Raw genomic sequence first — 13,547 nt, 5'->3', positions numbered from 1 at the left:
GCTCAACATGTTGCGTACATACCTACTCACATATCGAAATCATTTTGGGTTTATATTATGAACATTTTTTCACTAAACAACACTATATATTAACTGTCCTATCACAATTTATTGCCATACTGTAAGAGATCGTCATTTCGACAGCCTTGATTGGTTAAGAGTGGTGAAGATCCTAGGTCACGGGGCTTACGCGTGCGAAAATGAATTTTATTTGATGAATAATAATAATAACATGGCATTTGTATAGCGCAGTTTAGTGTCATTTCACTTCAAGTACGCTTGTATTATTTGACAATTTATTCATTTAAAATAATACATAGCATATGAATGAATGAATGAATGGTAGAATTTTTTTATGGAATTTTTTTATGGGAATATCGCACAAGAGTCCCAACTGCTAACCATCTGGAGCCAATAAAATTCGATTGGAAATTTCTTTTCAATGATATTTTTCAATACCAACACGAAAGCTCCAACTGCTCCCGTCTGGAGCCAGTGAGACTTTGACAACCCCAATTGGTATATGTTGAGAGGCTGAAGGTAGGGATGAGGAGATGGGAGAAAGGAAGGCCGGAAAGTATGTGGCTATTCAGATCTGTCCACTATACACAGCTAAAGCCATTTCAAGCAACGTTTCAATACTGAATTGTGGTCTTACAATAGGGCAATACTGAGAGTATCTTCCACTCTGGAACCTGCCGCAAGTATACTATATATTAACTTAAACCAATAAATTGTAAATAAGACAAATTGCTAGTCCACAGCCTTACCACTCGACCACGGGGGCCGTCAGTATCGCCCTGGTGAAAGAACTTGAAACGTTACTTAAAATGGCTTTATCCATGTTCGGTGATCAGTTTTGAATATCCAAGTACTTCCCCATCCTCTTCTCACAATTTCCTTACCTTCTCACTACCTTCAGTCTTGCAACTTACCCCAATTTGGGAGGGAATAGTCTTACATGCTTCAGACGGTTGGAAGACATTAAATGAAGGCATGAAACAAAAATTTTAAAAATTTACCGTTTCAGCTGATTGTTGAAAAGCAAATTACGTTTCGACTTAATCGCTTAGGTATAAATTGACATTTTGGTTAATACGATTAATCGCATTTGAAATCGATTATACACTTGAATGAATCGAAGTATTATTAATTTTAATTGCTTATTTGGACTTAACTGATCGAAACAGTCAATTAGAGAAGCAACATGTATTATATGAATTTTGATGGATTATTTTTATAAGTTGAATAAACACAAGCTCAATCAAAACGTGCGTCATGATTATTTTTTTATTGGTTTATAAATATTCACATAAATAACAAAATTATATGCTCTGATTAAGTGGGTACATTTTTTGTTGGTTTGGTTTACATCTGGTTAGAATACAAAGGTGTTCAAACAGTTTGACGTTCATTACTATTTAAAATCAATTTATTTGGTAGTTTTGGGTGCGTTTCTTTATGTGAAATTCTTGGTAGCACTTCACCCTGCAGAAGAATCATGTATGATTTTGTATTTTTATACAAATAGTTAATGGCTCAATGGATGCATCTGACTTAAGAAAGCTAATATCGTTCCGAGTATCAAATCGTAATAGGAGACTTCCAGAGTTGTTCTTTGTTTATTCTTCGAAAACAAACTACTTCACTCATTCCCCAGTCCAAAAGCGTCATAGGATTGGAATTACATTCCATTAAATTGTGTTCCGTAAATATTATGATAATCTGTAGCAAAATTTTTACGTTTATTTTATTAATTTTCTTTTAATGTCGTTTTATTGTATTTGTTGAACCTACGAATATTACTTTGATTCATTTTGTTCCCATCTTATTTTTTACATACTATTGTTTTCTGCAGTGCCAATATGGGTATATTAAATTGCATATCCTATTCATGTAGCTGGGAACCAAACTAATATTATATTAATTGTTATGTTAATTATGCATTGATGTAATTTATTAACCAATTGAGCGATTTTTGGCACATTGTGGCAAGGTTGCAAAAACGTTTTGAGCGATCGCTTGTCAAATGTGACAAATTTATAGAACGTAAACAAATGGGATACACGGCGAAATCTAAGTGAATTCATTGGCTTTAAACCGCAGTCAGCAGTTCACATGTTTCAATATTAATATTTTGAGAAATCAATTACACAATATGGTAAATGCATAAATAAACAATTAATTGCTCGAGTGGTTAAGACTATTTTTTTATTATATAACAGCCCTAATTAAATAAAATATATTGCTTACGTGTTTATGCATCACATTATCTAAATATAAATACTTTGAATGTAGGTTTATTTACCATAAATCATAATTATATCTCGATTGTTGAAGCTCGTCATAAGTAAGTTTAATAAACGACGATTATTATCAATGTAGGTATATCCACTGTTAGAATTGGAGAAATTGATGCATATTACCTACTCTTTACAATACCAAATACCCAAATTGCTGGAAAAAATGTCTTCATGATTCTCATAATGTACCACTTTTATTTATTTAAGTTTTAATCCAGCAGGACTGGGAGGATATTGCAATCCCAGTCTGCCATATTACATGAAATGCAGTAAAACATGGAAACAATAAAATAAACTAAAAAATTATAAAAATGGAAATAAGATAAAACAAAGAGAGAAAAAAATTATGCAGGTACCTAAACATAAAATTAAAATATAAATCAAAAATAAATTAGTCATATAAATAGGTAATACAATAAAAACAATTAGATTAAATTATGTAAAAGCCTTTCTCAGGCGTATAAATAAATTAATCCAATATAATAAATACTAATTAAAATATTTCACGGTAGGACTATGGTGGTATTGAAGGAATTTGTAAAATTGATAAAAGTTTTTGAATACTCGTTATATTTCACATTCATATAAATATTTAGCCAATTTCAATATAAGTAAAATACTTCTTGAATTCAGGAGATCTGTCACCTGCGGTGACTTTTATGTAAAATGTTATGTTACTTGTCGCTTATCATGGGCAAACTTATGTGCTAGTTAAAAACGCGCGGTTCCCAGAATAGTAACATTACAGATGGTCAGGAGTAAGAAACTATTTTCATCAGTATAAATTAATGTACACAATTCCTATTATTTAAAATGCCATAGCACTTTTCACCCGAATACATTGATAAATAATATCGCTTATTTTAGCCTCTTACCTAAATGTGTCGATTATATAATAAGACAGAGTGCGCCGAAGTAGAAGTTTTCGTCGATAATTTATACCTACAGATTCACATAAAATGTAAGTTCCTTGTAGCATCTCTTGTCTTTTTTTAATCTCGCTTGCGTGAGTTTTTATAAATTATTTATATACAGGGTGTATCGGCACGTACCCGACAAACTTTAACCAGCTATTCCTTAGCATATTTGGAGTAAAAAATCTTATGTGCACTTTGCTGTCCGGTAACTTTTTTATTTAATAAAAAATTTACTATTCATATTTTCACCACATGTCACCACTGTTTTATCCTTTGTCAAAGTTTGAAAACCCATCTGGCAAATATTTTATTAGAATTCCGTTGAATAATGCACGTGTGTACCTATATTGGCGCACTTTTACAATAACAACGAAATGGCACGGCACCATTCGTCTCATTTTTAACTATTATTATTTAGTGTGTGCGAAAGAGCGAAGACGCTTTTTGACATACTTGCTTATAACAGCTGTTGAACACGAAACGCAATGCCAATGACAGTGATGTAGTGTGGAAATTTTAAATTTTTTTGTTTTTAATTGAAAAAAAATGCTACCGGAAAGCAAAGTGCCAATAACATTTTTTACTCCAAATGTGCTAAGGAATAGCTGGTTAAAGTTTGTCGGGTTAGTGCCGATACACCCTGTTTAACAAAGAATCCAGGCAAAACGTGTTCATAGATAAACGAATCCATAGATGTTTCCACTGTAGTACCTACGCGGCCAATTGTTTGTGAATAGTAATTATTTAAATATTTTTTTACATTTACCCAACACAAGAGGCCCTGTGGAAGATAATTTCCCTCAGGGCCTGTCATATTTTGGGATGCTGTTTAAAGAAAAGCAAGAGAGGAAGTTTTGGGAAGGTGAAAGGTCTGAGGGTTCGGTAGGAATCTGTGTTTCCAGGAGTGACAGACATATGAATACGGTCTCCCCAAACCAGCCTCTCCCGATCTGGCACACGACGCAGCTGTGGGCAGGAGCATCCTGAACACTCCTCACCCGATGAACCCGAACACCCCTGCTAAATTACTAAACGTAGAAAGCCACTTAGAATGACCTACGCCAGAGGTGTTGGTTACCTAATAAATATCTCCCGAGGCGGCGGTTCCCAAACCTATCTCTTCCAAATCTCGATTACTACTCTTGTCAAACATTAAGTACTTGGCATCGAGTGACTCTGCCCTTAAAAAAACCCGCTTGTTCGAGAATCTTTAAGTAGTGTTTAACATTTGCCCATTAAACAGGTGTTAAACTGTAAAACCTGATAAAATTTAAGACAGTCTAGTAAAACGCTGCATTATAAAATAATGATATAAAATTTTATAATGCAGTCCCGTAACACGCTGCATTATAAAATAATGATATAAAATTCATGATATTGTTTTTCTAAGATTTAATAAAAAATAAATAAATAATTAAATTTTAATGTGGTCTTCCATTTCTAACTATTTAACTACCATTGAAAGAAACAGCTTAGTTAATTACTTACTATTTAACATTATTCTTTCCAAAAAAATCATTTGAGGTCGTCATAAAACATAAATTACGTAAAACAAATAACTAAATCATAAACTGTATGTTAAAGAATTACTAAAATTTCCACCTAATTTCCATCAAATTAAAATATTCAGTATTCACAGCATGCTGGAAAATGGAAAATCCTAGTTGAGTGCAAAGTAAAATGCGTTAAAAATATTTCAATTTTGAGTTTTTTCAAAATCGAAACATCGTGCGCAAGTACATAAATCCTTTTGAAAGCCTAACAAAATAGGCAATGTGATGTCAAACCTCGGCTAGTTTTTGTAAAACTTTGAATATCGTTGCCTCGTAAAAACAGGAATAAATTGTTTATTCCCGCCTCGTTTTATCCATTAGGAGGAATGTGGAAAGAAATATCGATGAAATTTTTCCACGCGTCACCTTTCCTACTTTTTCAGCATTTCCCTAAATTCCCACAATGCGATAAATCAAAGGAAAAAAAAACGGATTTTTTTTTACAATTTCATGTCGGTAAAATGGTGTACAATCGACAAAGTTTATATAATGAACAAGTTCCATCCCGAAATATTGAGTGGTACTTTCCCACGCTTCCAAAACAAACATCAAATGTTTTCGTTGTTTTACCTTGGGGAGTAAAACCATAACTTCGATAATTTCAAAATAATTGGTGTGCTGGTAAAATTCTAGGTATTTTCTCTTTACAAATTAGCAACAGTATCCCTTGGTTTAATTTAAGTTCAGCTCTAGATAAATTTATTAGAATTGTTGGTTGGTTCATTATTGACTTCTTTGGTTTAATGCCCAGCCGGGCTGTTACTAACTCGGCCATATGGAATTTCATCTTTGTATGAATATGTTTGTTACGTTCCGGTTCCGGCTCAAGATGGTGGTCTTGTTGGATATTATCTTTTTATCCCGCCAGTTCACATGATTTTAGTTCGTGTTAGGAGCTGTCAAATCGGAAGGATCTATATTATTTTATGTACCTACCTACCGGCCAGAGATAGTTTTAAAAAAGAATTTTCATGGAGATGGTGAGATTTCTTTGAAAAAGTTGTATAATTATTTGAAAAAAGGATTTATTTAAGTACCTACTTCCAAACCTTGGTTTTTATTTATTTAATACTAGGTGACATATACCCGGCGTTGCTCTAGGTTATGAATGTTTTTCAATAAATTTTTGAGGTTGTTAATTCTAGTGAACCTGAAAACTAGGTCCATTTTTATGGTGGAAATAATATTATCCTAAAAATTGGAAAAGCTTTCTTTTTAAAAGAATTTGTTTCGGTTGATCGTGCCATTTGTGCCTTGGGCGTCCTCAACTTCTTCTACCTTTCACTTTCACGTCCCCTTTCTTTCTTCGCCCCTTTCTTTCTTCATCAACATATCATCATCATCACTTTTGGCTCTACAACCCCTGGTGGGTCTTGGCCTCCTCAAGAGTCTTCCTCCACTCATCTCGGTCCCGCGCCAGCTCTCTCCAGTTTCGAAGCTCCAAGGCAGACAAATCTTTGAGGACGTTGTCGCTCCATCTTAACCTTGGCCTTCCCAGGCTCCTTCTCCCTATCGGTCTTGAGCTCAGCAGGGACTTTGGTTCTTGATGCTCGGACATCAACATATAACCATACTTAAGTATTTGATTAATTTTATCGTGCCATATCTTCCTCGGGTGTCCCCGACTTTGTCTAGCATTCTCCATTTCTTATTTTACCATTCAAACCACACTTCTGACACTAATAAGAATAAAGTTTGAAATTTTCAGTGAAATCAGTCAAGTAGATAAATATATTAGGAATTTTTTGGACGCCTGGTCCACAGTTCTCAAACATACTTGTATGGACTGTAAAATGGGTGGTGGGGGAAGGAGGTGGGCTTCATTAGCGTTTGGTTTGCAATGAATTGATTAACCTAAGAAGCTACACTGCGGATATTCCCGGACGCAATTAATATTAGAACCCCTTGAAACTTAACTCAGTTATAAGTAATTAAATATGCACAGAAAATCGGAGAGCACCGGAAATGATAGTCGAACCAAATTCAATGTTAATTAACAGACCATTTAGTAACGAAGAATACATTATGTACCCTAAAGTTTAAAACAATAGTCGGATATCAAATTAACTTAACCCTTTATTGAAAAACCACAAAGGATTTAATTTAAATTGAAATTAATAAAATACTTCGTTTTTACCACTTTTATTGTTTATTACCAACATGTTTCATGAGCAACGCTCACTTCTTCAGGGTTTTTAATAATACTAATTATGTCTATTATTTCTCTATTGACACCATTGTTTATGTCTATTATTTATAATTAGTTTTATTAAAAACCCTGAAGAAGTGAGCGTTGCTCATGAAACATGTTGGTAATAAACAATAAAAGTGGTAAAAACGAAGTATTTTATTAATTTCAATTAAAATGGTGCCACAAAATAAGTTTGCTGTGTTAGAAGAAGTGATTTAATTTAATTGGAAAATTTTTAGTTAAGGAATATAAATAAACAATTTGATTAATTTTTGCTTTATTTTTGGAATAAATTAACGAGTAAAACCTCAAATTGTAATATTTAATCATTGAAAACAGTATATTGATACAGAAAACAGATTCAGTCGTATCTGGGAATTGAACCCAAGACCTAAAAAAATATTGTCGGGGCTTATCTTTTCCACTGAGAGAAGCCTCGGCACGGCAAGGGTTCAATTCCCAGATATGACTGAATTTGGGGATTGAACCATTGGCTTGCCTTGCCGGGGTATCTCTCTTCCACTGAGATAAGCCACGGCAAGGCGAGGGTTCAATTCCCAGATATGACTGAATTTGGGAATTGAACCATTGGCTTGCCTTGCCGGGGTATATCTCTTCCACTGAGAGAAGCCACGGCAAGGCGAGGGTTCAATTCCCAGATGCGACTGAATCTTTTTCCTATTTTTTTGTTTCAAATATTCGCTGAAGAGTCGCTGATATTGTCTTCATGTTTGATACTTAGTGAAACTAAGTATAAAAATTCAGTAATATTTCTAAGGCTAGTGAGGGGGAAAGGAAGATAGAATGCTAGGCTGTTCAGATCTGATCACTGAACATAGTTAAAGCCATTTCAAGCAACGTTTTGATAACAAAAAGTGTTCTCTCTAAGAGTATCTAAAAATTCAAAACGAAGCCCAAAAACAACAAATGGAATATTTAATTTTTAATTTTTTTATTTTTTTTTGTAGAGAGACAAACAGCTTTAACAGAGCAAATATAAATATGTATATATGTTTTTTATTTTAATTTTTTTTTTAATTTTTTTATTTTATTATTATTGTACGATAGACAGGTAAGTCCAATTATGGTACAATTTTATTAAAACAATACATGTACATATTTTTTTTAAAACATGGTATAGTGATATTAAACACATCTATATCCGCTGGTAGGGCATTTAGCAAGGTCATGTCATGTTAATTATAGTCAAGCCAAAAAAGTCTCCTATATTAGAATTGATTGGAGATGGAGTTTTATATAATAAATATATAATTATTATAATATAATATATAATTATATAATATTATTAAAAATATCAAATATATATATTTATATATATAGGTCCCACAACATTTGTTGCGTCCGTGCGTAAATCCGTCTTTGGGCGTCCAGCACTTCTAGTTCTTTTTTTTAGATTTTTTTTTGTGAATATTGCACTATGTTTTACTCACAATAATCGCAAATATCATATTTTTTTAATATTCATAATAATGCAGGTTTTGATGTTTATTACACTTTCATACATTTCTAGCGTCACGTACATACTCACGTCCGGGTGTATATTTTTTGTATATTGAAGGTTCCTTTTAATATAGGTTTCACGTCCGTTCACTCTAATTTAATTGTTACGTCTTCCGTATATTGCTGACTATTCTAATAAAGTTTTCACGTCCATACTGAATAATTTATTCTGGCGTCCGAGTGTATATTATTTGTTTGTTACATGGCGTTTTGAAGGTCGATTTAATTTTTACGTCTTCCGTATATAATGCCCTTAAGACTCTTGGATTTGTTTTGAGAGTTTCAAAAGGTACATTTAGGCCGTTGTTATGCCCCTTATATTATAAAACCCCTTAGGATTACATGACTTATTCTGATATGGGAGATATATTTCACCCTAAAAATAATCAATATAAATATTGTTTATTTTAATTCTTTTATATATCGAGACAAATAGACATCAATAATTTTTGCAATTTTTTGTTTATTTTGAATATCTACTTATGTGAGACTTCTTATCATTTTTACCAATGTATCTTATTTTATTATACGCTTTTGTTGTAACATTTTATTTTTTTTCATTGTATTTTGTTTTCTCTATTGTTTTAATTTTGAAGAATTTATAACTGCGATACTCAACTATTAAACTAGAAATTAACCGTCTATTAGGTGTAATAAATAAATTAACAAATAAATAAACAAAAAATATATTTCTTACTTTTCTAGTGAAGTTTTCACGTTCATAGTGAATTAATTAATTAATTACAGCATCTGTTGTTGAGAGGTAAGACTCTCGACTCGCAATCCGAAGCCCGTAAATCTGATGGTCAAACCCGGCGTGCGCAAATAAATTTTGATTTGTTTGTGTTATTTCACAATTAATACATTAAACATAATATAAAGTGTGTTTGCAGCACGTTCCAGAGTGAAATATACTCTCAGTATCGCCCTGATGTGAGACCACCATTCCGAATGGAAACGTTATTTCTAAGCTTTTGCCGTGTTTGGTGACCAGATATAAATAGCCAGGTACTTTTCTACATTTCTCTTCCCCATCTTCTTCCCTCCCCAATACCTTCACCCTAGTACTCAGATTGGGGATGCCACAGTCTCGCTGTTCCAGACGGGAGCGGTTGAGACTCTTGTGCGGTATATAAAAAAAATATATGTATATATATATGTTTTATTTATTTGACATCCAGAAACACACCAGACCTAACAAAAAACTGTCTATTGATAGTGAGAATTTTGAATGAATATCTTGTTGCATCTTGTATACAAAAGTATCTACTGGGCGCAGGCGTGCGACAATCATTTTTAAAACGATATCCTGAATAAAAATGTATCATTTCATAATTCGCCAGTTCGCTCCATTGCAGAAGGCGGTTGGACCTTTTTAGGTCGGGACATCAATTTACCGTCTACTGTAAACCATCTTACAAAAATGTCCACCCGCGCAGGGTGATTTTTAATTCTGAGTGCTACGTGGCATCGTTGTAAATGAACTGAATGTTGCCAAATCTACCGTTTTGCTTCACCAAAGGCTCAAACAATACATAACAATGTATATATTCGCAAACTGACACGAGGACGCAATACTATCGACGTAATGCGTGGACGCAGCACGGCCGTCGTTATGTATACAAAATAATATCTACTCGTGATCGGTCACGAGGATACAATACCATCGACGAAGCACTTCCGTCGTTACGTATTCAATATAATAATATCTGTTTTTATATTTAACTTAATTAGTTCAACCTCAAATTGTAATATTTTAATTAATGAGTTAAACTTATTACTATCATTAAGTTAAAAATAAAAATATATATATTTTTTTTTTAACATCTATTTCTTAACATCTTTAGAGTTAGAATATTTGCTACATAATATTATGTAATATTTCAATAATTTTTCTGATAAATCAGATGCTTGTGCTTAGGAGAGGACAACTATATATTTTTACATATATTTATATTGCAAATATTATTACAAAAACTCTTAATAACCTTACAAGAAAATACAATAAAAGTAATAAAAACAGGTTAGATATAAATAATACCAAGAAATTATACGCAGAAACATAATATGTGGAGTTTATTAAACAGCATTGATTTGAAAGTACCTACACGGCACACACGCTCATGTAATCTATTTAAAGAAAAACACTGTAAAACCAGTTCAAATAAAAATGCTTGTCTTAGAAGAATATGTTCAACATATGTATAATAACATTCTCTCTGATTCTATCTTCAATGTAACCAAAATAAATTTAAAAACTCAATTTAAAATGTATTAAACGTGTACCAAACTGCATAAAATGTAATTATATTATGTAATGACTAATGACATATATTATGTTATGATAACCTCATGTTATAATAAGCTCCCTCTTGAATAACGTTATATTTTTTACAAAATAAAACCGTACTTTGTTTTAAATCACTTTATATTTATTTATTACAATATTTGTGTTCAATCCAAACCGGTCAACGAAATATAAATTAAATAAAGTCTTTTAAAACAAAGTATTTGTTTCATTTTGTATAATGTCAAGCTACAAAGTGTTTGTTTTCTTCGATAAATTTAGTATTTTTTAGTTCTTGTAAGTATAGTGTTTAAATTTTTAGATACATAATAGAATAGTATATTGAGGAAATCTGTAATTGGTTTCTTAGTTAGGTAAATTACACATGTATTAATGAACCACATTGTAAACTGTTGATTTCCCTGAAATAAAATAAATAATATGAAACAATAAAAAAAGTTATGAGGTGGTATTAGAGAATTTTAAATCGATTTTCTTTGCAATTAAATAATAATTTAACAAGAACTTTGTAAACACCAGTTTTATTTTTTATATTTTGTTTCGACCGGGTTTCGCTACCACCGAATGTTCTTCAAAAAACAATATTGTTTCGTTCTTCGTTCGATAATGATTTCAATGTAAAATAGTGTGTTTGTGTAAACTCCGCTCATACGAGTTTTGAAAACATAGTGTAGAGATATAATATAAAATAATAATCATCCTAGACATGAAGAAAAGTTAATAGGTGTTGCATATTAATTAAAAATTGATAAATGTATCCAAGACACTATCCAGATAGCATTTAGTTCGAGTTGAATCCTGCAATGATACATAAAGATAGCAGCCAATAAAAATATGCGTTAAGAAAATTAAGATTAAGTATGTTTTATTTTTATAGTGAATATCTCACAAGAGTCCCAACTGCTCCCGTCTGGAGCTAGTGAGACTATGGCATCCCCAATTGGGGTATATTGAAGGGGAAGAGATGGGGAAGAGAAAGGTGGGGAAGTACCTGGCTATTCAGATCTAGTTACTAAACACGGCTAAAGCCACTTGGAGCAACGTTTCAATTCTGAATGGTGGTCTTACACCAGGGCGATACTGGGAGTAACTTCCACTCTGTTGGTAATTCTTAGTCGAAGTATATTACAGTAAATATGACCGAATCAGATAGGGACACATTATCTCAGTTGGTAGGGTCACGGCTCGGAAATCCAAAGGTCCTGGGTTCGAGTCCCAAATGTGACAGTGCCTTTTTCAGATTTTTCCGTTTCAGATGTTCGATTGAATTTCGCTAATATTGTCTTCATTAATTAAAAATAATACCTAATCTAGATCGGCCACGGGTACGGAATACTATCGATGTAATGCGTGGATATAGAGCACTACCATCGATATGTATTAAAAATAATATCTATTCGTGAACGGACGCAATACTACCAACGTAATGCGTAGACGCAGCACGATCGTCGTTATGCATTAAAAACCACGCAGGATGCTTCTTAGTTCTGAGCATCAAGCGGCATCGTTGTAAATTAACCCAATGTTGCCAAATCTGATGATTTACCCAACCAAACGCTCAAATAATATACAACAATGTACTCGCGAATAGCCACGGGGACGCAGTACTATCGAAGTAATGCGTGGACGCAGCACGATCGTCGTTATGCATTAAAAACCACGCAGGACGCTTCTTAGTTCTGAATGTCAAGCGGCATCGTTGTAAATTAACCCAATGTTGCCAAATCTCATAATCATAATAATATTTCAGCGTGATCGGCCATGGGGACGCAATACTATCAAAGTAATGCGTGGATGCAGCACGACCGTCGTTATGTATATTAAATAATATCTACTCGTAATCGGTTTCGAGGACGCAATACTATCGACGTAATGCGTAGACGCAGTACGATCGTCGTTATGTATTGAAAATTATTTCGACCGTCGTCGTATATTCAAAATAATATCTACTCGCGATCGTTCACTGGGACGCAATACTATCGACGTGATGCATGGAAGCAGCACGATTGTCATTATGTGTTAAAAATAGTTTATTCTCATGAGCGGCTACGGGGACGCAGTACTATCGACGTAATGCGTGGACGCAGCAAGACTGTCGTAATGTATTCAAAATAATATCTACTCGCGAACGGCCATGGGGACGCAATACTATCGACGTAATGTGTGGATGCAGTACGACCGTCGATATGTATATAAAATAATATCTACTCGTAATCGGTCTCGAGGACGCAATACTATCGACGTAATGCGTAGACGCAGCAAGATCGTCGTTATGTATCGAAAATTATATTACTTCGTGGATGCGGCAAGATCGTAGAAATGAATAAAAACATACACTGCTCGATATATACATTGTGTAGCGAACCTGTCAGCAAAATGTCAAACGTTCAATATTCGTTTCCAGACATTCCGAGAGATTTTTTGCTTCCACAAAAATTTTTGCCATACGATTCTACATGGGGTAAGCATCGTTCTGGCCAATTTTGACGTCAAAACATTGCAGCGTCCGTATATCGGACGCTGTAAGTCGGTGGACGCTACAATGCTATGGAGTTTTTAGGGGTCGGACGCAACAAATGTAGCGGGATATATATATATATATATATATATATATATATATATATATATATATATATATATATAAATAATATTTTATAAGCTGTCGCCGGGTTTCCAACCCCGTTCTGTGTTCAGCCTGTTCTAACACATAACGTGAAGTAGCTTACCTTTAACAAACAGGGCAAATTCGATAAG

General features: G+C 33.4%; 1 protein-coding gene across 1 annotated transcript in view; it reads right to left on the bottom strand.

The window, feature by feature from the left end:
* Positions 1-13,547, bottom strand: part of LOC149421322 (fasciclin-2-like) — a 430,107-nt gene that overhangs the window by 76,856 nt on the left and 339,704 nt on the right. The window lies entirely within an intron of this gene.

This window comes from Hesperophylax consimilis, chromosome 9 (genome assembly GCF_061612785.1).
Source record: "Hesperophylax consimilis isolate HC1 chromosome 9, BYU_Hcon_1.0, whole genome shotgun sequence".
Classification (NCBI taxonomy): Eukaryota; Metazoa; Arthropoda; class Insecta; order Trichoptera; family Limnephilidae; genus Hesperophylax; species Hesperophylax consimilis.
This window is presented reverse-complemented; position numbering and strand designations above follow the sequence as displayed.